Source organism: Podarcis erhardii, assembly GCF_964252035.2.
Source record: "Podarcis erhardii genome assembly, chromosome: 10".
In the NCBI taxonomy this organism is placed as follows: Eukaryota; Metazoa; Chordata; class Lepidosauria; order Squamata; family Lacertidae; genus Podarcis; species Podarcis erhardii.
This window is the reverse complement of record NC_138500.1, coordinates 72,127,474-72,147,145: the sequence shown is the minus strand read 5'-3', so window position 1 is coordinate 72,147,145 and position 19,672 is coordinate 72,127,474. Positions and strand designations below refer to the sequence as shown.

The following is a 19,672-nucleotide window of genomic DNA, read 5'->3' as shown; positions in this document are numbered from 1 at the left end:
CGTTGTTGCATACATAAAGAATGTTCGGTCCTTCTTTAACACCTTCTGGCCGACAATACCCAGAAGGAAGGCCTCTGGTTTCTTAGTGAAGGTATACTTAAATACCTTTTTCAGCTCATTATATATCATTTCCCAGAAGACCTTCACCTTAGGGCATGTCCACCAGAGGTGAAAGAATGTTCCTTCATTTTCTTTACATTTCCAACATTTATTATCAGACGAATGGTATATTTTGGCAAGTTTAACTGGGGTCATGTACCATCTATATATCATTTTCATTACATTTTCCTTCAGAGCATTACATGCGGTGAAGTTCAGCCCAGTGGTCCACAACCTTTCCCAGTCCTCAAACATAATATTATGCCCAATGTCCTGTGCCCATTTTATCATAGCCGATTTAACCATTTCGTCTTGTGTATTCCATTTTAACAGCAAGTTATACATTCTAGATAATACCTTAGTCTTTGGTTCTAACAATTCTGTTTCCAACTTCGATTTCTCCACCTGGAACCCTAACTTTTTATCGTTTTTAAAAACTTCTTTAATCTGAGCATAATGTAACCAGTCTCGCACCTTATCCTTCATTTTCTCTAAACTCTGCAATTTCCAATTGTCTCCATCTTTTTCTAATATTTCCCAATATTTTGGCCATTTGGCCTCCATATTGGGTCTTTTTAGGGCCTTAGCCTCCAGAGGTGAGAGCCACCTTGGAGTTTTATTTTCCAGTAAGTCTTTGTATTTTGTCCAGACATTAAACACTGCTTTCCTGACAATATGGTTCTTAAAGGCCTTATTGATCTTAACTTTATCATACCATAAGTATGCATGCCAACCAAAAGCATTGTTAAAACCTTCCAAGTCCAACACGTCAGTGTCTTCGAGAAGTAGCCAGTCTTTTAGCCAGCAAAAAGCTGCGGCTTCATAGTACAACTTTAAGTCTGGCAGGGCAAAGCCCCCTCTTTCTTTCGCATCTGTTAATATCTTAAACTTAATTCTGGGCTTTTTGCCCTGCCAGACAAATCTGGATATATCTTTCTGCCACTTCCGGAAGCACTCCGTTTTGTCCACAATCTGTAATGTTTGAAACAAAAACAACATTTTTGGCAATACATTCATCTTGATAGCAGCAATTCGGCCTAACAAAGAAAGCTTCAATTTTGTCCAACTATCCAAGTCTCTCTTAATTTCAGACCAACATTTTTCATAATTATCCTTAAATAGACTCAGGTTTTTTGCTGTTATGTTTACCCCTAGGTATTTTACTTTTTTAACCATAGTTAGTTCTGTTTCTCTCTGAAACCTTTCCGACTCTATATCTGTCAAATTTTTTCCCAACACTTTAGTTTTCTGTTTATTTAATTTAAATCCTGCCACCCGACCAAAATCCTGTATCAGTTGTAATACTCTTTTCGTACTAGATTCTGGCTCCTGCAGAGTCAAAACTAGGTCATCTGCAAAAGCTTTCAGTTTGTATTGTTTCGCTCCGACCTGAATCCCTTCCACCAACCGGTCCCCTCTGATCAAGTTCAAGAGCACCTCCAGAACCGAAATAAATAACAAAGGGGAAATCGGGCAGCCTTGTCGTGTTCCTTTTTCAATTTTGAACTCTTCTGTAACCACATTGTTAACTATTAGTTTAGCCTTTTGTTCTGAATATATTGCGTCAATCCCATTCTCAAACCCCCGTCCCACTCCCATTTCATTCAAGTTTCCCTTCATAAATTTCCAAGAAATGTTGTCAAAGGCCTTCTCCGCGTCTATAAAAATTAACACTGCTTTTGTATTTATATCTGTTTGCAAAAGTTCCAAAACGTCAATAATGTTCCTAGTATTTGCAAACATATGTCTGCCTGGGAGAAAGCCTGCCTGGTCTTTATGAATTACTTCATTAAGAACTCTTTTAAATCTACTTGCCAAAATGTCTGCAAATATTTTGTAATCCACATTCAGAAGGGAGATGGGACGATAGTTTTTAAGTTGTGTCTTTTCAGCTTCAGATTTTGGTATCAATGTGATAAAAGCTTCCTTCCACGATTCCGGCGCCTTCTTCCCTTCCATAATTTCATTACAGACCTCCATCAATGGTTGGATCAGATAGTCTTTTAATGTCTTATAATACTTGGAGGTCAGACCGTCTGGCCCTGGAGATTTGCCCAATTGCATGTTCTGGATAGCTTGTTCAATCTCTTGCTGTGTTATTTTGTTGTTCAGGATTAATCTGTTTTTTTGTGACAACTTTGTTAGTCCATTTCTTTCCAAAAATTGTTTAATCTCAACCTCATCTTGCGGCCCTTGAGTGTACAATTTTTTAAAGTATCTCTGGAAGCACTTTCTAATTTCCATGGGGTTCTGGATGTTTCTTCCTTCAATTTCTAGGTTTGTAACTGTATTTAGTTTCTGTCTCTTCTTCAACTGCCAGGCTAGCAGTTTCCCACATTTGTTTGCCGATTCAAAAGTTTTTTGTTTCATTAATTTAATCTTCCATTCTATTTCTTGGTTTATCAATTTGGAATATTGAGCTTGATATAGTTTAATTTCTCTCAGAATCGGCTGTGACTTCGGATTTGATCTTAATTTCTTCTCCAATTCTTTGATTTTCTGCAAAATCTTATCTTTCCTTTCATTTTGTGTTCTTTTCTTTACAGTGTTCTGTTGTATCAAGAACCCCCTCATCACCGCTTTGCTTGTGTCCCAGATAGTTCTTTTTTCCACCGTAGTGTTCATATTTATTTCAAAATAGTCCTTCAGAGTTTTTTGGGCCTTCTTAACGATCTCCTGGTCTCTAAACAAGCTATCATTCATCTTCCATCTAAAGGAGCCGGTTGGCAAAAGTGTCATATCCATCTTCAGCGCATTATGGTCGGAGCAGGTCTTTGGGCAGATTTCCACTTTTCTGACCTTGGGTGCCAGACCTCTAGATATCCATATTTGGTCGATTCTTGTCCAAGTCAGTTGGGCTTCAGAGAAGAATGTTCCCTCTCTTCCCAGGGGGTTCTTAGTTCTCCAAATGTCAATCCAGTCCATATTGTCAGCCAATTCAAAAAAGGTCTTTGGCAGTCTGCCGTCTTTTGTAACATTTTGATTTTGTGACTTATCCATGTTTGTCGATACGACCCCATTCATATCTCCCATCATAATGATGTTGTTATAGTCCAGATAGTCCAGCATGATCTCATGCAACTTCTTGTAAAATTCCGATTTCCCGTCATTTGGTGCATAAATTCCTAATATCAGAATCTTTTCTCCTTGATGTTGTATCTCAATTCCTAATATTCTTCCATGTTCGTCTTTGAATAAGAATTTAGGTGACAGGCTCTCTTTTGCATATATCACCACTCCTCGCTTCTTTACTCTGTCCGAAGATATAAATTCTTGACCAAGTCTTTTGTTTATTAACACCTTTCTATGGAGCCTAGTCACATGTGTTTCTTGTAAGCAGATAATATCCAATTGTTCTTTTTTTAATATATGAAAAATTTTCCTTCTTTTTTCCGGGATGTTGCAGCCATTAATGTTCCAACTCATAAGTTGCAGAGACATCCTGAATAAATCTGGTTATTTTTCAAGGGGTGGTATCTTATTCAGAGGATCTTCAGGGTCCAAGGGTGCAGGTACCTCTGGTGTTTCAGGCCCTGGAAGTTGGTCAATTCCTTTGTGAAGGTCCTCCCCGTATACGTTCAGAAATTTATCTCTATCTTCCGATGTTCTGATTTTGATCTTCTTCCCTCTAAAAGTAAAAGATAGTCCTTGAGGAAATTCCCACCTAAAGATGATTGAATTCTTCCTTAGTAGTCTTGTCAACTCCAAATAGTTAGATCTAAGATCTAGCAGTTGTTTAGGAATATCCTTGTAGATCTCAATTCTTTTGTCCAAAATATCCAGTGACTTTCCGTAGTGTAGGCCCAAAATCTTACAAGCTGTTAAAATTACAAGCTGTTAATTAAGACATAGTAGAGCCAGAGTCACCTAATTAATTAATTGATCAATCAGCTGGCTTAGTCACTTCCCAGATTATTATTGAGGAGTTTAGTTTTATTCTAAATTTCCAGAAATGAGTTTGTTCATGATTTCTGCAGTGCAGATAAAATTTGTATGTAGGAACACGGCACTGCTGTTGGGTAGAAGAGCGGACTACCAGCCGATGGTACTTGGAGGAGAGAACTGACCATTCAGTAATTCACACACTTTTTCACCATGTATATAAAACCATTCACACTTTGCACATGTAATTCTAAACCCTTCACTGACCGCCAGAGCTCAGTTTCACATACATGCAGCGTGGTTGATTTTGCCTCTCAGCCAGGGTTAATAGTGACGAGGAAGCAGGGATGTAATTAGGCAGCAGTTTTCACCCCACCCTGTGTGCATTAAGATCAGCACTGTTTCTGTTCCACTACAGTTTGGCTTCTGCTAGAACCTACATTAGGGACGCGGGTGGCACTGTGGGTAAAAGCCTCAGCGCCTAGCACTTGCCGATCGAAAGGTTGGCGGTTCGAATCCCCGCGGTGGGGTGCGCTCCCGTCGCTCGGTCCCAGCGCCTGCCAACCTAGCAGTTCGAAAGCACCCCTAAGTGCAAGTAGATAAATAGGGACCGCTTACTAGCGGGAAGGTAAACGGCATTCCGTGTGTCTGCGGACAGTGCTGGCTCCTGGCCTATAGAGTGAGATAAGCGCACAACCCTAGAGTCTGTCAAGACTGGCCCGTATGGGCAGGGGTACCTTTACCTTTAGAACCTACATTCTTTGTCTCACTGAAAGGGAAACATCAAAACCTATTTGGAAAATGGCCTCATTTTGTAATGTCTGTGCACTGAAAAAACAACGGTAGCAGAATGGGGAAAAACTACAAGTTACTTAGGAGACCACTGTAAGCAAATGGAAACAAGAGCAGGACTTTTATTTCATTTGTAGCATAAAAATCACTATGGATAATATGGTTTGCTATAAAAATGGAGTATGGGTGGATATGCAGTTGTAGATGTTTTAAATGAGACCCCATGGAGGGAATGGGGGGGCAGCCCCGAGATTCAGAGAATCTCTTTATATAGATAGGTTTTTGTTTTGTTTTTAAATTGTTTATCTGTACTTTGTATTTGTAAAATCAATAAAAATGATTTCAAGGAAGAAGAAAAAACAATGGTAGCAAATACCACTTGTATTCACTTGCCTGATTTTTGTTCCTGACCTCGGGTGGACATGTGAACATGTGAATTGCAACCATTTCCACTCACATTTCCATTTCTGACAAAATTCTCTAGCATCCCTTTCAAGAGGAGCAGAATAAAGACAAAAGTGAACTTTGGTGAAATGTAGATTAATGACTCTGAAAATAAGAGAACCAAGATCATTCTTATATGTTATCAACATAGCCCCAAAATTAAAACCTCACTTTAAGAACATAAAGTCAGCGTCCTGGATCAGGCCAGTGCCCCATCTACTCTAGCATTCTGCTCTCATGGTGGCCAAACAGATGTGCATGGAGAGTCTGCAGGCTGGACATAAATGCAATGGCACTCTGCCTACTGGTGTTGAAGAGTTGGGAAGCTGCTTTTTATTGACTCTCTAACCATTGGTCTGCTTATTGCCTATTCTAAATAGCAGTGACACTCTAAAGCAGTGAATGGGGAGCCTGTGGTCCTCCAGATGTTGTAGGACTCCAATCCCCATCGGCCCTAAGCAGCATGGACAGGGATCAGGGATGATGGGAGTTGTAGCCCAGAAACATCTGGAAGGCCACAGGTTTCCCATCGCTGCTCTAAAGCCTTAGACAGAAATACTTCCCACCATCTACCACCCAATCCCGTTAACAAGAGATGTCAGTGGTCCAGCGTGCTCCTAATTTCTGCCAGTGAAAGCCCGCCTCCCCAGCACCTGATCATAAATTTGCAGGGCAAACACAGAATGAACAAGGATGACGGGTACCTGCCCTTTTAATAGAAGAAGAAGAGGAGTTTGGATTTGATATCCCGCCTTTCACTCCCTTTAGGGAGTGAAATGCTCAGTACTCACATGAGCCCAGACAGACAGGAACACCAGCACCAGGAGGAAATGTACGGTACATTATTCCACCCTGTTCATGTCAATGCAAAGGAAACACAATGTGGACAACACTGAGGTCAATGGACCATTGCTATTCCTAGGGTGCAGCTTTTTAACAGGAGAGATGAGCCAAGCCGGCTCTTTGATCTGTTTTATATTTATTTCTTTTGTGGTTCCCTTTTGTAAGCTATATTGAAAATCTAAATACACATTTTCAAACAAACAAATAGTCCTTTCTTTCTCATCCCGGGATTTTTAAACAATATATATTTTATAAGAATTTCCACAATTTCACATAGAATTCCAATACATAATAAATTTCCCTCTCCCCCTCCCCATCAGGGTCGCATAGTTGCTCTCTTCACACACAAACAGTAGCGGAGAGGTCTGTCGTTTTTATAGCTTTTATTTCTTGCTATTTCCACAACTGGGCATTTCAATCTGTGTCGTTCTCGTCAGTTGGTCCCACTGACTGGCCCAAGGTCACCCAGCAGCTGCATGTGGAGGAGCAGAGACGCGAACCCGGTTCCCCAGATTACGAGACTACCGCTCTTAACCACTACACCACGCTGGCTCAGGGTGCAGAAGGGAGAATTTCAGCAGTACTGGAGTGGCATACCCCACATGCAAGATTCCCTTGTCATGTACAAAAGTTCCAAAGGGGGAAAAGTCCTGCTGTCCTTTGCATCTGGTCACTTTAGCTACAGAGACCCTTCTCATCTTAATAACATATTCCCAATGTTGTATATGAAGAGCCTCGGTGAGCCCGATGTTAGGATATTTCCGTTCCACCTTAAAAGGGAGCAGGCTTTGTGAGTCACAGAGTCTGCGTATTTCCTGATCACAGGATGTTTCTGTTTTGATAGAGCTGTTGTCTCTCTCTCTCTGTGCCTGAACACACAAACAGGCAGTCATGTTTTTTCCTTTGTTCTGACCAACGCTGAATAAACTTCTAAATAATGTTCTCCTGTGTGCATCTTTCGCTGTGCGAATTCTGCTGATAGAGCGTGCATCAGCTCTGGAATGTGGCAAGCTATTTTCTGGAGCTCGTGTCGCTAATTGCTGATACTGTATCTACGGGAGATCGATGGATCGTCCGGAGGCGACGTGGGGGCCATGATGGGCCATATCTCCCTGGCAGTATCCCGACACCCCAAACATCTGTTTATTGTGTGACTGGGTAGTAGCAGCACAGCTTGTTTTGTTTACTTACTTACAAAAAGTTATACACCGCTTGATTGTAAAAATTAAAAATAAATCTCCAAGACCTCTAAGAAATTTATAAACATTTAAAACATTAGCATTATTGATAAAAAAGTAGTTTTAAAAGGTGTTTAAAACTTCACAGAAGATTATTAAAATCAGCAGTAGCTAAAAAGAAATAAAACACATGAAACTTCTACACATCCAGATATACTCGCCTAAATAAAAATGTTTTAAGCAGACACCCAAAAGAGAATGGCAAAGGGCACCTATGTGCCTGATGTCATCAGTAGGCGGGAAGTTCCAGAATGAAGATTATGCCACACTAAAAGATCGAATTCTTACAAGCTAATCTCTTCCTTGACATTGCCTGTGATGCTTTATCCAATGAACCCGTTATTTCCTTCATCACCATTAGTTGACAACTCTGGACCATTATGCTGCAACTCATCTACCCGATGACCAAATTTAGAATACAGGGAACTGGAAAAGTGATATGGAATGGACATAAGTATCTAGAGCGGAGGACGATTGATGGGCATGTGGGATCAATAGCAATTCTGGTCACAAAGGACGTTATGCTCAGGCTTTCATTATTGGTTTTAATGTAACCTACATTCGGCTGTCTGCTCATCAAGATTTCTTGCAGCAATAACCTGTAGGGTCTGCCAAGCAGCTCTGCTGCAGACCAGGCAGTACTGTATAGCATATCACTCAAAGCTTCACGGCAAAAGGCCTCTTGTGTGCGGCAAGATATTTCCCCATTTAAAATATATATTAATTAAATGCAACTTGGGATTAATTCAGCTAGAGTTGTAGTTTGGTATTGCTGTTGCTTTTCTTATACACTGGCAAAGATCAACTCAGCTCTGAAAATACCTCTGAAAGCAGCAAGGACTTGGCTGTTCTGGAAAAGTCACTGCCAGCTCAAGCAGTTCTTAGAAGTTGCAGAGACTCAATGCTTTATCTGCTGCCCAGAGGAAAATTCTCCAGGGCAAAATCAAGGTGATCCCATTCATGTTCAAAACCCCAAATGACTTCAGCCCCCAATACCTGAAAGGCCAGCTGCCTCAACCACCTACAGAGGGGTCTCAACCACCTACAGAGGGGTCTCTCTTGCTAGTTCCTCACCCTCAGAAGTATGAGGTGTGGCCAATCTTCTCCAAGGAAGATAGGCAACTTAAATTAATGGAATATGCCAAAATGGCTAAATTAAGTGGAAGAATTAGAAATCAAGGCGACAACAAATATAAAAAAGAAGGGAAAATGTTGTAAGGAAGTTCATACCGTCGTTTAAAAAACCACTTGAAATATTAAGGAGAATGTTTAAATTCGGAAATAATTAAAGATAAGGAAATTATTGACATGTATAAATGAAGAAAATACAAAAGAACCAGGGGGGGAGTGGGGGGGGAAGGCAAGGGATCTAAGTAATCCCAAAATAGGAATTCATTATGGTGTGAAAAGGTTTTATTTTCTATATTATTTTTTTTACTTTATGTGGTTTATTCTTTTATACTTATGTGATGATCATGTTAAATTGTGAAAATTAATAAAAAATATTATTAAAAAAAGAAGCAGCATTGAGGTGTGCAAGTATCTGAACTGTGGATCTCCTACAGAGCTGTGTGTCTATATTGTACAGGTAATCCCGCCCCCTACCTGGCCTGGTTTCCCTGGCAACGCTCCCCCCAGGTGGGATTGGACAACTCACTGGGGTAGGCGGGGACCTCCAGGTATCCCACCTGAGGGAAGGCAAAGCCTATGCTGATGGGGCCACTCCAGATCCAGGGCTGCACGCATCCACGCAAAGGGCGCCCCCCGTTTTAAGCGGGGAGCGGTCATTGTACGTATCACATGCTGAAGACATACCTCTTTACCCATTGACAGTTAAATTTGCTCCATGGGACCCACCGCTTTTGCCCCAATTTTTAGTGTTCCATTTGGAATGATTTTACTTCAGGATTATACCTATTTTATACTTGTAGTGACCTGTGTTTTTATAGCTGCATATTGTATTATAGTAACCATATAATAAAGGGCAAAAAAAATACATTTAAAAAATGGACAATGTGCAGCTATCAGAACGTTCTTATCTTGGTTTCAAAGCAGAATCAACAAGCACAGCTAGGGGAAGAGTTCTGGAACTAGCAAAAGGGCCAGCTTGGGCAGGCTATAGCGCTTCTTCTGTGGATTTATTGTGCTTTCCAGCAACATACTGCCTGACTTCCCACGGCTCTGCCTCTTATCAGCGTATTTGTAAAGAAACAGCAAGGAAACAGTCTCTGCTTTCCAGTTCTGCGTCTTCTCAGAGAAAAACGGATGCTGTGGACCTGCCCTGGAACTTCCTGCCACTTGGGGAACTGGAAATATGAAACTGTGTTTTATAGCTAAGCTAAACTTTTACAGGTTTCAATTTTTGTGTTGCAACTTGCATATTTGTCATAGGATAAGTTTGTTCTTGAAAGCACCTGCCAATTTTGTGAAGAACTGAAACTGTTTATGTATTTGTGTCCATAGCTCCATAGCAAAAGTTTTATGGAGAAGTAGTTTGGTGAAGATTGGATAGAGATAACACACACACACACACCCTGTTACCACAGTGTACAATAAATAATTTTTAGTCCCTTTCACATTTAATTATCTCATTTAGATATTTTACTTAGTCTGGGATGTATTGTGTTTTTTTGGAGGCAACAGTGAGAATGGATAAATTAGACAAAAGGGTGTAATGAATCAAACCCTTCATGTAACTAGATTTAAAGGGGGAAAGAAAGGGAATCCAAAATTGTCGCTTGTGAATACTAAATTATTTATTTATTTAGATAATGCCTACCCTGTTTTTCAGCTCCCCAAAGGGCCCCCAAGGCAGCTTGCAGACTGAGAACACTAGAATACAAGAATACATTTTTTTTAAATGCAAATTTAATGCAAATAGAATTAAATTGCCTCAACTAAAACATCAGTGTAGAAAACCTTCCTGGTCAAATAAACATTGTGGGTGGAGATTTATTATCCCAGTTGGACTGAAATTGTCCTGATATTTGTTTTGCTGTTGTTTTTGTTGTTAAATCATTTTGGAGTATTTTATGGTTCATAAATAAATGAAATAAAGGATACAACAAGAAGGGAGGAGCATAGAATGACTGTGTCGCTTTAAAATGTTAGGGGGGGATTAAATTCAGTTCACAATTAAAGGTGAATTTTGAATTCAGTCTTAATCATAATGTAAGAGAATATCTGGCCTGGTGGCTAACAAGTACCCTTATTCTTATTCTATTGGAATTTTTTGTTAGGGAAGGTGATTGACAAATTAAATAAACCTACGTGAATGTAGATAATGACCAACTGTGACATGAGAGGGGTGTTAGGGGAGGGGTAGCACCTCTGGTGGTGGGCAGGTCATGATCCTTCTGGAAGATGTCCACCTTTGGTCCCCACCCTGCATTCAGCTCCCACCTGTGGCTCCTCGTGACAGTGGCCACACCCCAGGAATGGCTTCAACAGGCTGGCTAAACCAGGTGAAGGTAGTGTCAGCTTCGCCTTTGAGCCGATGCCAATGACTGGGCTCCACCTCTTCTGCCCCGACTGGGCTAGGCGAACTGGGAAGCACTTCCAGAGACCTTCCAGTGCAGGAGAGCAGGTCTAAGTGCAACAGACCCACAACCTTGAGCTGTGAGCACCAAACTCAGCCGAGTATGAACTACACGAAAAAAAGCTCTGAAGCATAACTTCTTTATTCTCTTACGGCTCCTGCAAACTAAAAATAAACTAAAAGACTAAAGGAGGCTACTGGACTGCATGAGTGTTACAGTTCTTATGCAGTCATCTTATCTCTACACAGATAACACTCAGATGCCCACAGAGTCAGGCAGAAGCGGAAGAAGCGATGAGCAGATTCCGCCCTCTCCTTTCTGAAAACATTGTCAAGAGATTCTCGCAATGGGAGGGGGGTGAAAATAACCACAGGTAGCCAATGGGTCTCCAATCTGTGGTGAGTTAGGGACTTCCTCCTGCATGCAAAGACAGGTTCTGGCAGATTGAGTGGATGAAATCAATAGTGGACCCAACAATCCAGAAGGCAGTTTCTGTATGTGCTGTAGAGAGAAGTGAGGGGCAGATGGGGCTCGTTAACCTGGGCAGGCAGCCCATCTAGGAGAAGGAAAACGCTAATCCTAAACCTCCATTTCCTGGGTTGATGTCTTCAGGAGAAAAATAAAGGCTAAGGAGCAAACCCTACACAAATCTGGAGTGGATTTGGATGGTGCCTTGTACACCTTCTGGCAACTCCTGCAGCCAAATGTATTGCTCTGCTTTCCTTTGGACCACATCAGCGAAGCCAAGAAGGGGTCTCAACATCTGGGCAACCCAGGACCTTCAGCCCAGGCTTGCATCTCAGGGAGGTCACTTCAGTGCTGCTAACGAAGCAGTTTGCCTTAACCCACAGAGGCACACTCCATTGTCTCTTGAGACAGACAGATGCCAACAACAGTGACCTGAGAACTGCACAGAAAGCCACCTTATACCAATCAGACCACCGGTCCATGTAGCTCAGTAATTTCGACACTCCAGCAGCTCTCTCCAAGGTTTCGGACAAGGCTTTCTACAGTCCTACCTGGAGATCCCAATGATTGAACCTGGGACCTTCTGCATGCAAAGCAGGTGTTTTACTCCTGAGTCATAACCCTTCCGCATGACTTTGAGTTACAACTTAAGAGTGCAAGTGGGGTTGTTTTCTCTCTGTTTGTGACAAAGGGAAGCTAGAGAATTAGAGCCAAAAATGAAAAAGAAGCAAACACTCGACTCCAGTGACAGCCAGATACTGTCCTTACAATGCCAATAAGGAAGGGCACAGAGTCAGCTTATTGTTCTACATAAACTTCATCCTTTTTTACCACCTAAATACATCACTTGTTGATATGGCTCCTGGGCTCATAATCTAAATAAAACCAGGAAACAAAAGGAAAAGGGACTTGAAGCAGAAAAGGAAATTTGCAATACAGAATCAAATGCCCATTTGCATCATTCACTTATGCTGATGGAATACTTGCAAAACCAGACATTTCTTAAGTTTGATCACTGAATAATAATAATCATATCCCCCATCATATCAGCCATAGCACCAGTAAAATGAATATCCAAATCATCAGTTCTTCCATTTTTTTAAAGGGTGTATTTCTCTGCTGATTAAATTCAGCAAAATTTTATGAGTATCTGGTGACTTTTTGTGTTGGTAATAAAGTGAGACATTCTTTGCTGGGCTGCTAATTGTCAGAAGATGGGGTTTTGCTTGCTCAGTAGAAGCTTTTGCTGCTTTCTAAAAAGAAAATAAAAGCATACAAGAAAGGTTGTTGTTGTTTTTGTTTGTTTGTTTAAACAGACAATCCCCATTGGTGTAATCAAGATGGTGCCCTCCAGATATTTGTGGACTACAACACCCATCAGTGCCAGCCAGTATTGTCAATGGTCAGGGGTGATGGGAGTTGTAGTCCTGCGACATCTGCAAGGCTACCCCTGCTGTACAGGTTCCATAACCACCTCATTTCCCATCCACTCACAATCTTATTCAGCTAGCCTGTCCGTAACATAGCATGACTGTAGATCATTAGAGTCTATCCTCATTCACTTGCTTTCTCATTGAGAGGGCAGGAGTGATACCTAAAGTGGCAAAAAAAGGGCTTTGAGCTATTCAGCCAAAGAAGAGTATGTTGAGGATAGATTTCACTGTTATTTGAAGGAGCGAGAACTGCTTCACTATAAAACATCAGGTTACTGCAGTTTCACCACTTCCTGTCAACCTGAGGTTAATTAGTGTCAGTTTATCATTTGCAGCTCATTCACACTAGCTGAATTGAGGTGACCTCTGGAGCATTATGTTGCCTTCTTCCGAGAGAAACCCTTGGACAGAAATAGGTACCAAATAGGACTTAGCTACACTGCAGAGCCCAGGGGCAGTGTGTGGCAGTGTTGGATATGAAGAAGTATCTTTCCCAATAATCCAAGGATGAGCTCACAAACCTTGTGTGGCTACTGCGGTCTTTTTTGTTTTCTAGTCATGTCAACAGGAATGCTGGTGAAATTCTCCAAGGAACTACAGGGGCTTGCAAAAGCTCACCTCAAAGGAGGGAGAAAGGGAGGTATCTCTCTTCCCAATTCCCCAACTCTTCCCAAAAAGGTCTGGTGGACCGTGGGAGATACAGACCTTTTGAGGATGACTGAAATTGAATTGGCTCTTGGGTGAACTACATCTCCCATGAGTCATTGGGCCTTGCAACCCAGTAGGCAAGGCAGAACAGACAGACTTTTATTTTAGCCACCAGCTAAAATAAAACATTAAGGATAATATATTTTTGAGGAGCAGGAATCTGGCAGGGAGGGTGTTTGGGGATCAGGGGGCTGGCTGGCAGGGAAGCCTCTAAATGGAACAGAAAATGTATTTCCAATATGGGAGAAAGATAATCAAGGTTCATCTTCAAGTCAGTCCAAAGGGAATTGGGGCAAACTGAAACAAGTGGAGACAAAGAGAAATAAATATGGCTCCAGATGAAGGAGGAAGAGAAGGTGGCAACTTGTACACTGCTTCATACTTCAAATAAATATCTAAGCAGTTTATGTCAGAAAAACATCACCAGATATGCAATTTAAAAATCCATTTCTTATAGCAGCCCAGAACAAATAGGTAAGTTCCCCTTAAACATCAATCTATACTAAAACAACTGACTCTTGGGAACCCATAATAACCACTGGCAGACCAACATCCAAAACTGCAACAGAGATGACCAGCCACAACAGGGAGAAATATCTTACTACATTTTGAGGGGAAAAGGGGTCTCCTAATAACTCTCAGCACCCTTAACAAACAACTGTTCCCATGGTTCTTTGGCAGAAGTCATGAATGTCTGAAGTGATATGATGCATCCCCCCACTTACATGTGTGACCATTTTTATGTGCTACACCTGGAAAGAAATACCTATTAATAATAAAATTTGTATACCACCCTATACCTGCGGGTCATGCGAGGAAACGGTAGGAGAGAGCTGGAGAGTTCTTGTGGCTTGTGAAGAGACCCTCCCTGGAGCCCAAAGAGGACATCAGTGAGGGTGGAGGAAGCCCCAAAGAGACCTGAGGCAGGTCTTTGTTTAGGTTCTCAGCCTCCCCACCTAACAGCTGACATGTGGGCTAGTGCAGCAGCAGCAGCAACAGCTTTCCTGCACATCCTCTAGCTCCCAGCCAACCCCAAAGCTTCAACTCTAAATATTTTGTGTTTTTTTTGTTTTTTTTAAATAATATTTATTAAGAGGTTAAAGATTACAAGAAAGAAAAAGAATTAAACAAATCAATATAATACAATACAAAAACAGAAACAAAAACACTACATAAAACATTGAATTAACAAAACAAAACAAAAACAATTAAAAACACTTCCAATATTTTCAAGCTTATCTTTCATTCACTTGTTTCAATGACTTCCTCACGCCTCCCTTTTTGTATTCCACTTCAATTAACTGTTTCAGCAAATCCTTTCCATCTTCCTCTGTTTTCTGTCCTGTAATTAATCTTAACATATTCTAACCTTGTTTTTTTCCCTTTAATACATTAACAATCTATCTGTACCTAGTTCCTCATAACATTTCTGCCAAAGCCATATAACTTCATTCCACTATTTTTCTAAAGCTCATCAACTCTAGATATTTTGGTCTGGATTGGAGAAGGAGTGGGAGAGAGAGCTGGAGAGCAGGCAAAAATAGGCATTTAGAGGCTTCTTAGAAGCTTTTTAGTGGGTGCTGCCCACTTTACACAATTTCACTATGCGCGCAGGGGCCCAGAACATGATGGGGCCCCCAGTATAGTACAGATGGAGCCTGAGAGATGTAAGACAAAAAAATGGGGGGGGGATGGCAATTTCAAACATCCCTGTTTATGACTCAGGATAAAGGCTGTAAGGTGTGTGTGTGTGTGTGTGTGTGCGCGCACGCATCCCCATGCAAAATTGTCTATTTAGACAAGCCAGAGGTGGACCTTTAAAATGTTGATAATGTACTGAAGACATGGCTGCTTTGGTTACAGTGAAGAGATATTCACTGATGGGTCTAATATTGGAAAATGAGAGACATGGCTTGTAAAGTGTTCTTTAAAATGCCTTTGGCTTCTTTTTTTGGTGTGCAAAGCCCAAAATGAAGATACACAAACACACACACGCCATAAATCATGCTCAGAGGGAAAGAGCAGTGTATCTCAGCTGCTAAAATCATGAGCAAAAGTTCACTTGCTGGATCGCTGCTTGTTTTTCACAAAGCTGTTCCAATGCTTCCTCATATATCTGTATTATGAGTCCTGGGGCGGAGGGGGAAATGGTGATGTACGGAACAGGATGTTGTGCTTACAAATAATGGCTCCTTATATACTGCCTCCTTGGGTGATTTATGTCTCCTTGGAACCCCCTTTTTTTTTTTTGGTAAGAGATTATTTGAAACATAAAGGAAGGAGTGGAATAGCCTTAAATTGATCTAAATTGAATTTAAGGAGGAAGTGGAGTGTCATAAAATTAAATATGTTTGTGGGAGGGAAAGAAGAGGGATATAAAGACCAAGTAGTTGTTCAAAAACAATATATTTGCCCACGACGTTTTTCCTTGCTTGGTATTTTCAAAATATAATATGCACAGGAAACTTCAAACAAAGCTCTTGCCAAATGCTCCAGCTGACCTTTTCCACCAAGGACAATCCCATGGTTTATATATTTATCAGACAATCGACAGCTCTGTTTTGCTTTTGGAGGAGAGGTAGAGTTTGGAGAAAATATCATTTCAGTTCATATTTAAAGGCAAACCTACCTATCTTGCAGTTTCTTAAACAATAAGCAAATGTTTCGGACTGGCACATATCTGAAATTTGCAATGCAATTCTCCAGCCAAGTACCATGCACATACTAAGATGTCATCTGCAAATAAATGCATATATTAACGAAAATAAAATATGAAAATGCACCATATTAAAGGAAATTGCTTTGCGAAATGTATACATTAGGATAAATATACATTAAAATGAGAAACTGAGAGGAACTGAAATTTACAGATTTGCCCACGCCTAGGCAGAGACATTCTTAGTATGTGGACACTAGCTGACTTGCAACAGGCTCTGATTTCAAATATATTTGTTTTCATTGTGGTTTTAACCACTGTGTTTCTTGCTTTGTATGCAGAACTAGTGGGACGTTATAAATGTTTTCGATAAAAAAATGAAATGCAAATAATTAGGATCTGACTGAATGGGGCATGAGTCAATCATTGCTACTGTAGCTGCTTGCAATTAAAATATTTACGTACCAGTTAGCTAGACTAGACGTACTTTACAGAGTCCACTGTCAGAAGACCTGTAAGAGAATAGTCCTAGGTGTCTTTTATTTGAACACCTGTTCAGTCCATGCCCTGTTTAAAGATAAATAACAACAATAAGAATAAAAATAATAACTTTATTATTTATACCCTGCCCATCTGGCTGGGTTTAAGGAGAGCCTTAAAGTTGTCCATCAACACCAGAACAGCAGACTCTGCAGGCACCAATAGGCACATGGGCCATCTGCACACAGTCTTGTTCCCCATTCTGGGGAGATTTATTATATATTTGCGTAACTTACAGTAATTATATACAGATTAGTTTGTGTGTGAAGATTTTATGCAAAATTGGTCATGTCCTCTTTTGCCCTCTCTTTTTTTTTGGGGGGGGAAGTATCACACTTTTTAATATGATGTTACATATTATGCACTGAGTTATTTAAACAGTGGCATTTTTGTGTTTGTCTTCACAAAGGTAATGCTGAGACAATAAGAGAATACTAGCCATCCTTTTGTGTCTCTGGACTTAATGAACGGCAGATAGAGAAAAAGGGTACCCGTCCTATGTCAGAAAAATGATTGATTTACACGGGGGAGAAGAATGTGAGTCTATCATTTTAAAAGTTCCCATGGAGTCCTAGTTCTACAGTTTCCGCAGCTGATTTCCCTGGAATGCAAAACCTCCCCCCCCCCCCCCATATATATGCACACAGACAATCCGTATCCTCCTCCACTTTAGGGAATGTGCCTAGCAACACTAATAGGGTGGCTCTGTTTCCCCAAAAAGAGTCAGTAACCAGCCAGTAGACACCCCCCCCCCATTTCTGAAAATAATGAATTTGAACCGAACTAAAGCTCCTTAGTAAGTTTTTATGCTGTCACTAGCTTGATCTTCCAGAGGTTACAATCACACAGGGGTGCTCACTGGTTACATGTGAAGAGGGGGCTTCTGATTTACAGGCAAATCCCATTGAACTTGCTGGGACCTATTGCCAAGCCATGCCTTTCTTCCCCACCTCTCAGAATTTAACTTTAGAAAGTGGTGATTTCTCTCCATATGACAAGCCCTCTCTCCCCATTTCACCCCCTACTTTGTTCCTGACTATTTATCTTCTTTCCATTAATTAATGTGATCTTTTTATGTGCCTGTCTGAGTGGGAAGAGGATGAGTGAGAGAAAGAATGTGTGTCCAGGAAAGATTAATTGGGTTCTGGGAGGAAGAAGGAGAGTGATGTCTATTGCTGTCTATGGGAAACATATTTTTAAAGGTTCCCTGCTTTATGATTGCTTTTGGACCCAGACTTTTAGTTGCACTTAGTTTCCATCGAAATCAGCAGGGCACGTTAAATAATGCCTTGTCCGTCTCATTGATGTCAGTGGGATATGAGTACAACTAATGTAGCCTGGATCCAACCCAACATACTCATGTCAAAATATGTGTGGCATGAACACAGGACAATGTCAGCCACTCTCCTTGGGTAATCCAAATGAGAATCTCCAGCTGGAACAAATTGTGCTGGCTAAACAGTAAAATGAAGTGAACCTCAGTCATAAAATATCAAAGTCTGGCCACAGGAAAGTACTTTGCTCGTACACATTAAATTCTAAGCGAGCTCAAGGGACACTTTTATCTGTTCTTTGAGGCATCCGCTGTCAGCTGGGGAATACATTTTAAGTGATTGTAATAATAAGGGTGGGAGAGGTGGGACTGGGAACAGTGTGCCTGGACCAGAACACCACTGCGGCGTCTGATCACAAACCAGAAATGATGTGGTAGGAAAGAATCTGTGCACAGAGGTCCCTTCCATTTTTTAATCAGCAGCAACACCGTTATTCTGAGAAAGACCCATAGGAAGGTTGGTTCACACACTCCTCTTGAGTCCAAAGCAAGTATCAAAATCCACCCCAGTGTTGAACCTTTTGAACAAGATTGGTTATCCTCCATCACGTTTACTGCACACAAAATTGATCTCCATATTATGCTTGGCTGGGAGGGAGGACTTCGGCTTTAAAGTGGAAATGCTTCTTACGTCCAGTAGTTGTTCTGTTCTTTGGAATAATAAGATACTCCAAGAGGGTGTCAAGTATAAGAACTCCCCACTCCCCACAAAAATGGACCACTTCATATTCCATGTATTATTTTACAGTAGAAAGCAGGGGTAGCCTTCTTGATGCACTGCAGATGTCATCATACTAAAACTCCCATCTTCCTTGACCACTGGTCTAGCTGTCTGCAATAATATATGCAGGGTACCACATTGGATACTGTGATAAAAGGTTGACCATTCTGAAATGTTTTGAACTCACCCATTCGCTTAGTGTGTGTGTGTGTGTGTGTGTGTGTGTGTGTGTGTGTGTGTGTGATTGTAGGTGGGATTACTTGTGAGTAGGCATGTATAGAATTGTGGTGTAAACGATCTAATATTATGGCAATTTCTGCTGATATTTTTATTTTATTTCACAGCTCCATTTATATAAAGTGCAGGTGCTTATTAGTCCTGTATATCCCAAATAGACAACCCCAAATACATCAAGCTTCTGGCTTCTGTTCATCTTAGTGTCTATTCCGTATGCTTCTGGATCAACAAGGATTAAAACCAGAGAGAGAAACAAAGAGGGTGAGGATGGTGGGTGTTTTAATGAAGCTGGTTTCAATTTTTGCCTACATATACTCTCAATAAAGATAAAGGGACCCCTGACCATTAGGTCCAGTTGTGACCGACTCTGGGGTTGCGGTGTTCATCTCGCTTTATTGGCCGAGGGAGCCGACGTACAGCTTCCAGGTCATGTGGCCAGCATGACCAAGCCGCTTCTGGCGAACCAGAGCAGCACACAGAAATGCCGTTTACCTTCCTGCCGGAACGGTACCTATTTCTCCACTTGTACTTTGACGTGCTTTCAAACTGCTAGGTTGGCAGGAGCAGGGACCGAGCAACAGGAGCTCACCCGTCCCGGGGATTCAAACTGCTGACCTTCTGATCGGTAAGTCCTAGGCTCTGTGGTTTAACACACAGTGCCACCCGCGTCCCTATACTCTCAATACAATTCTCATAATTTGTCTGCGATATTCATGACGAAACCGACAGAAGAAGCAAT

The 19,672-nt window shown here is 41.2% G+C and overlaps 1 protein-coding gene across 1 annotated transcript in view; it reads left to right on the top strand.

Moving 5' to 3' along the window:
• The window catches only part of LOC309351465 (guanine nucleotide-binding protein G(t) subunit alpha-3), a 249,761-nt gene extending 230,408 nt beyond the window's left edge, over positions 1-19,353 (top strand). Inside the window, exon 9 of the transcript XR_014160849.1 lies at positions 19,260-19,353. The gene's annotated coding sequence lies outside the window, so the exon portion shown is untranslated. The remainder of the gene's footprint in view (positions 1-19,259) is intronic.
• Positions 19,354-19,672: the final 319 nt, after the last annotated feature.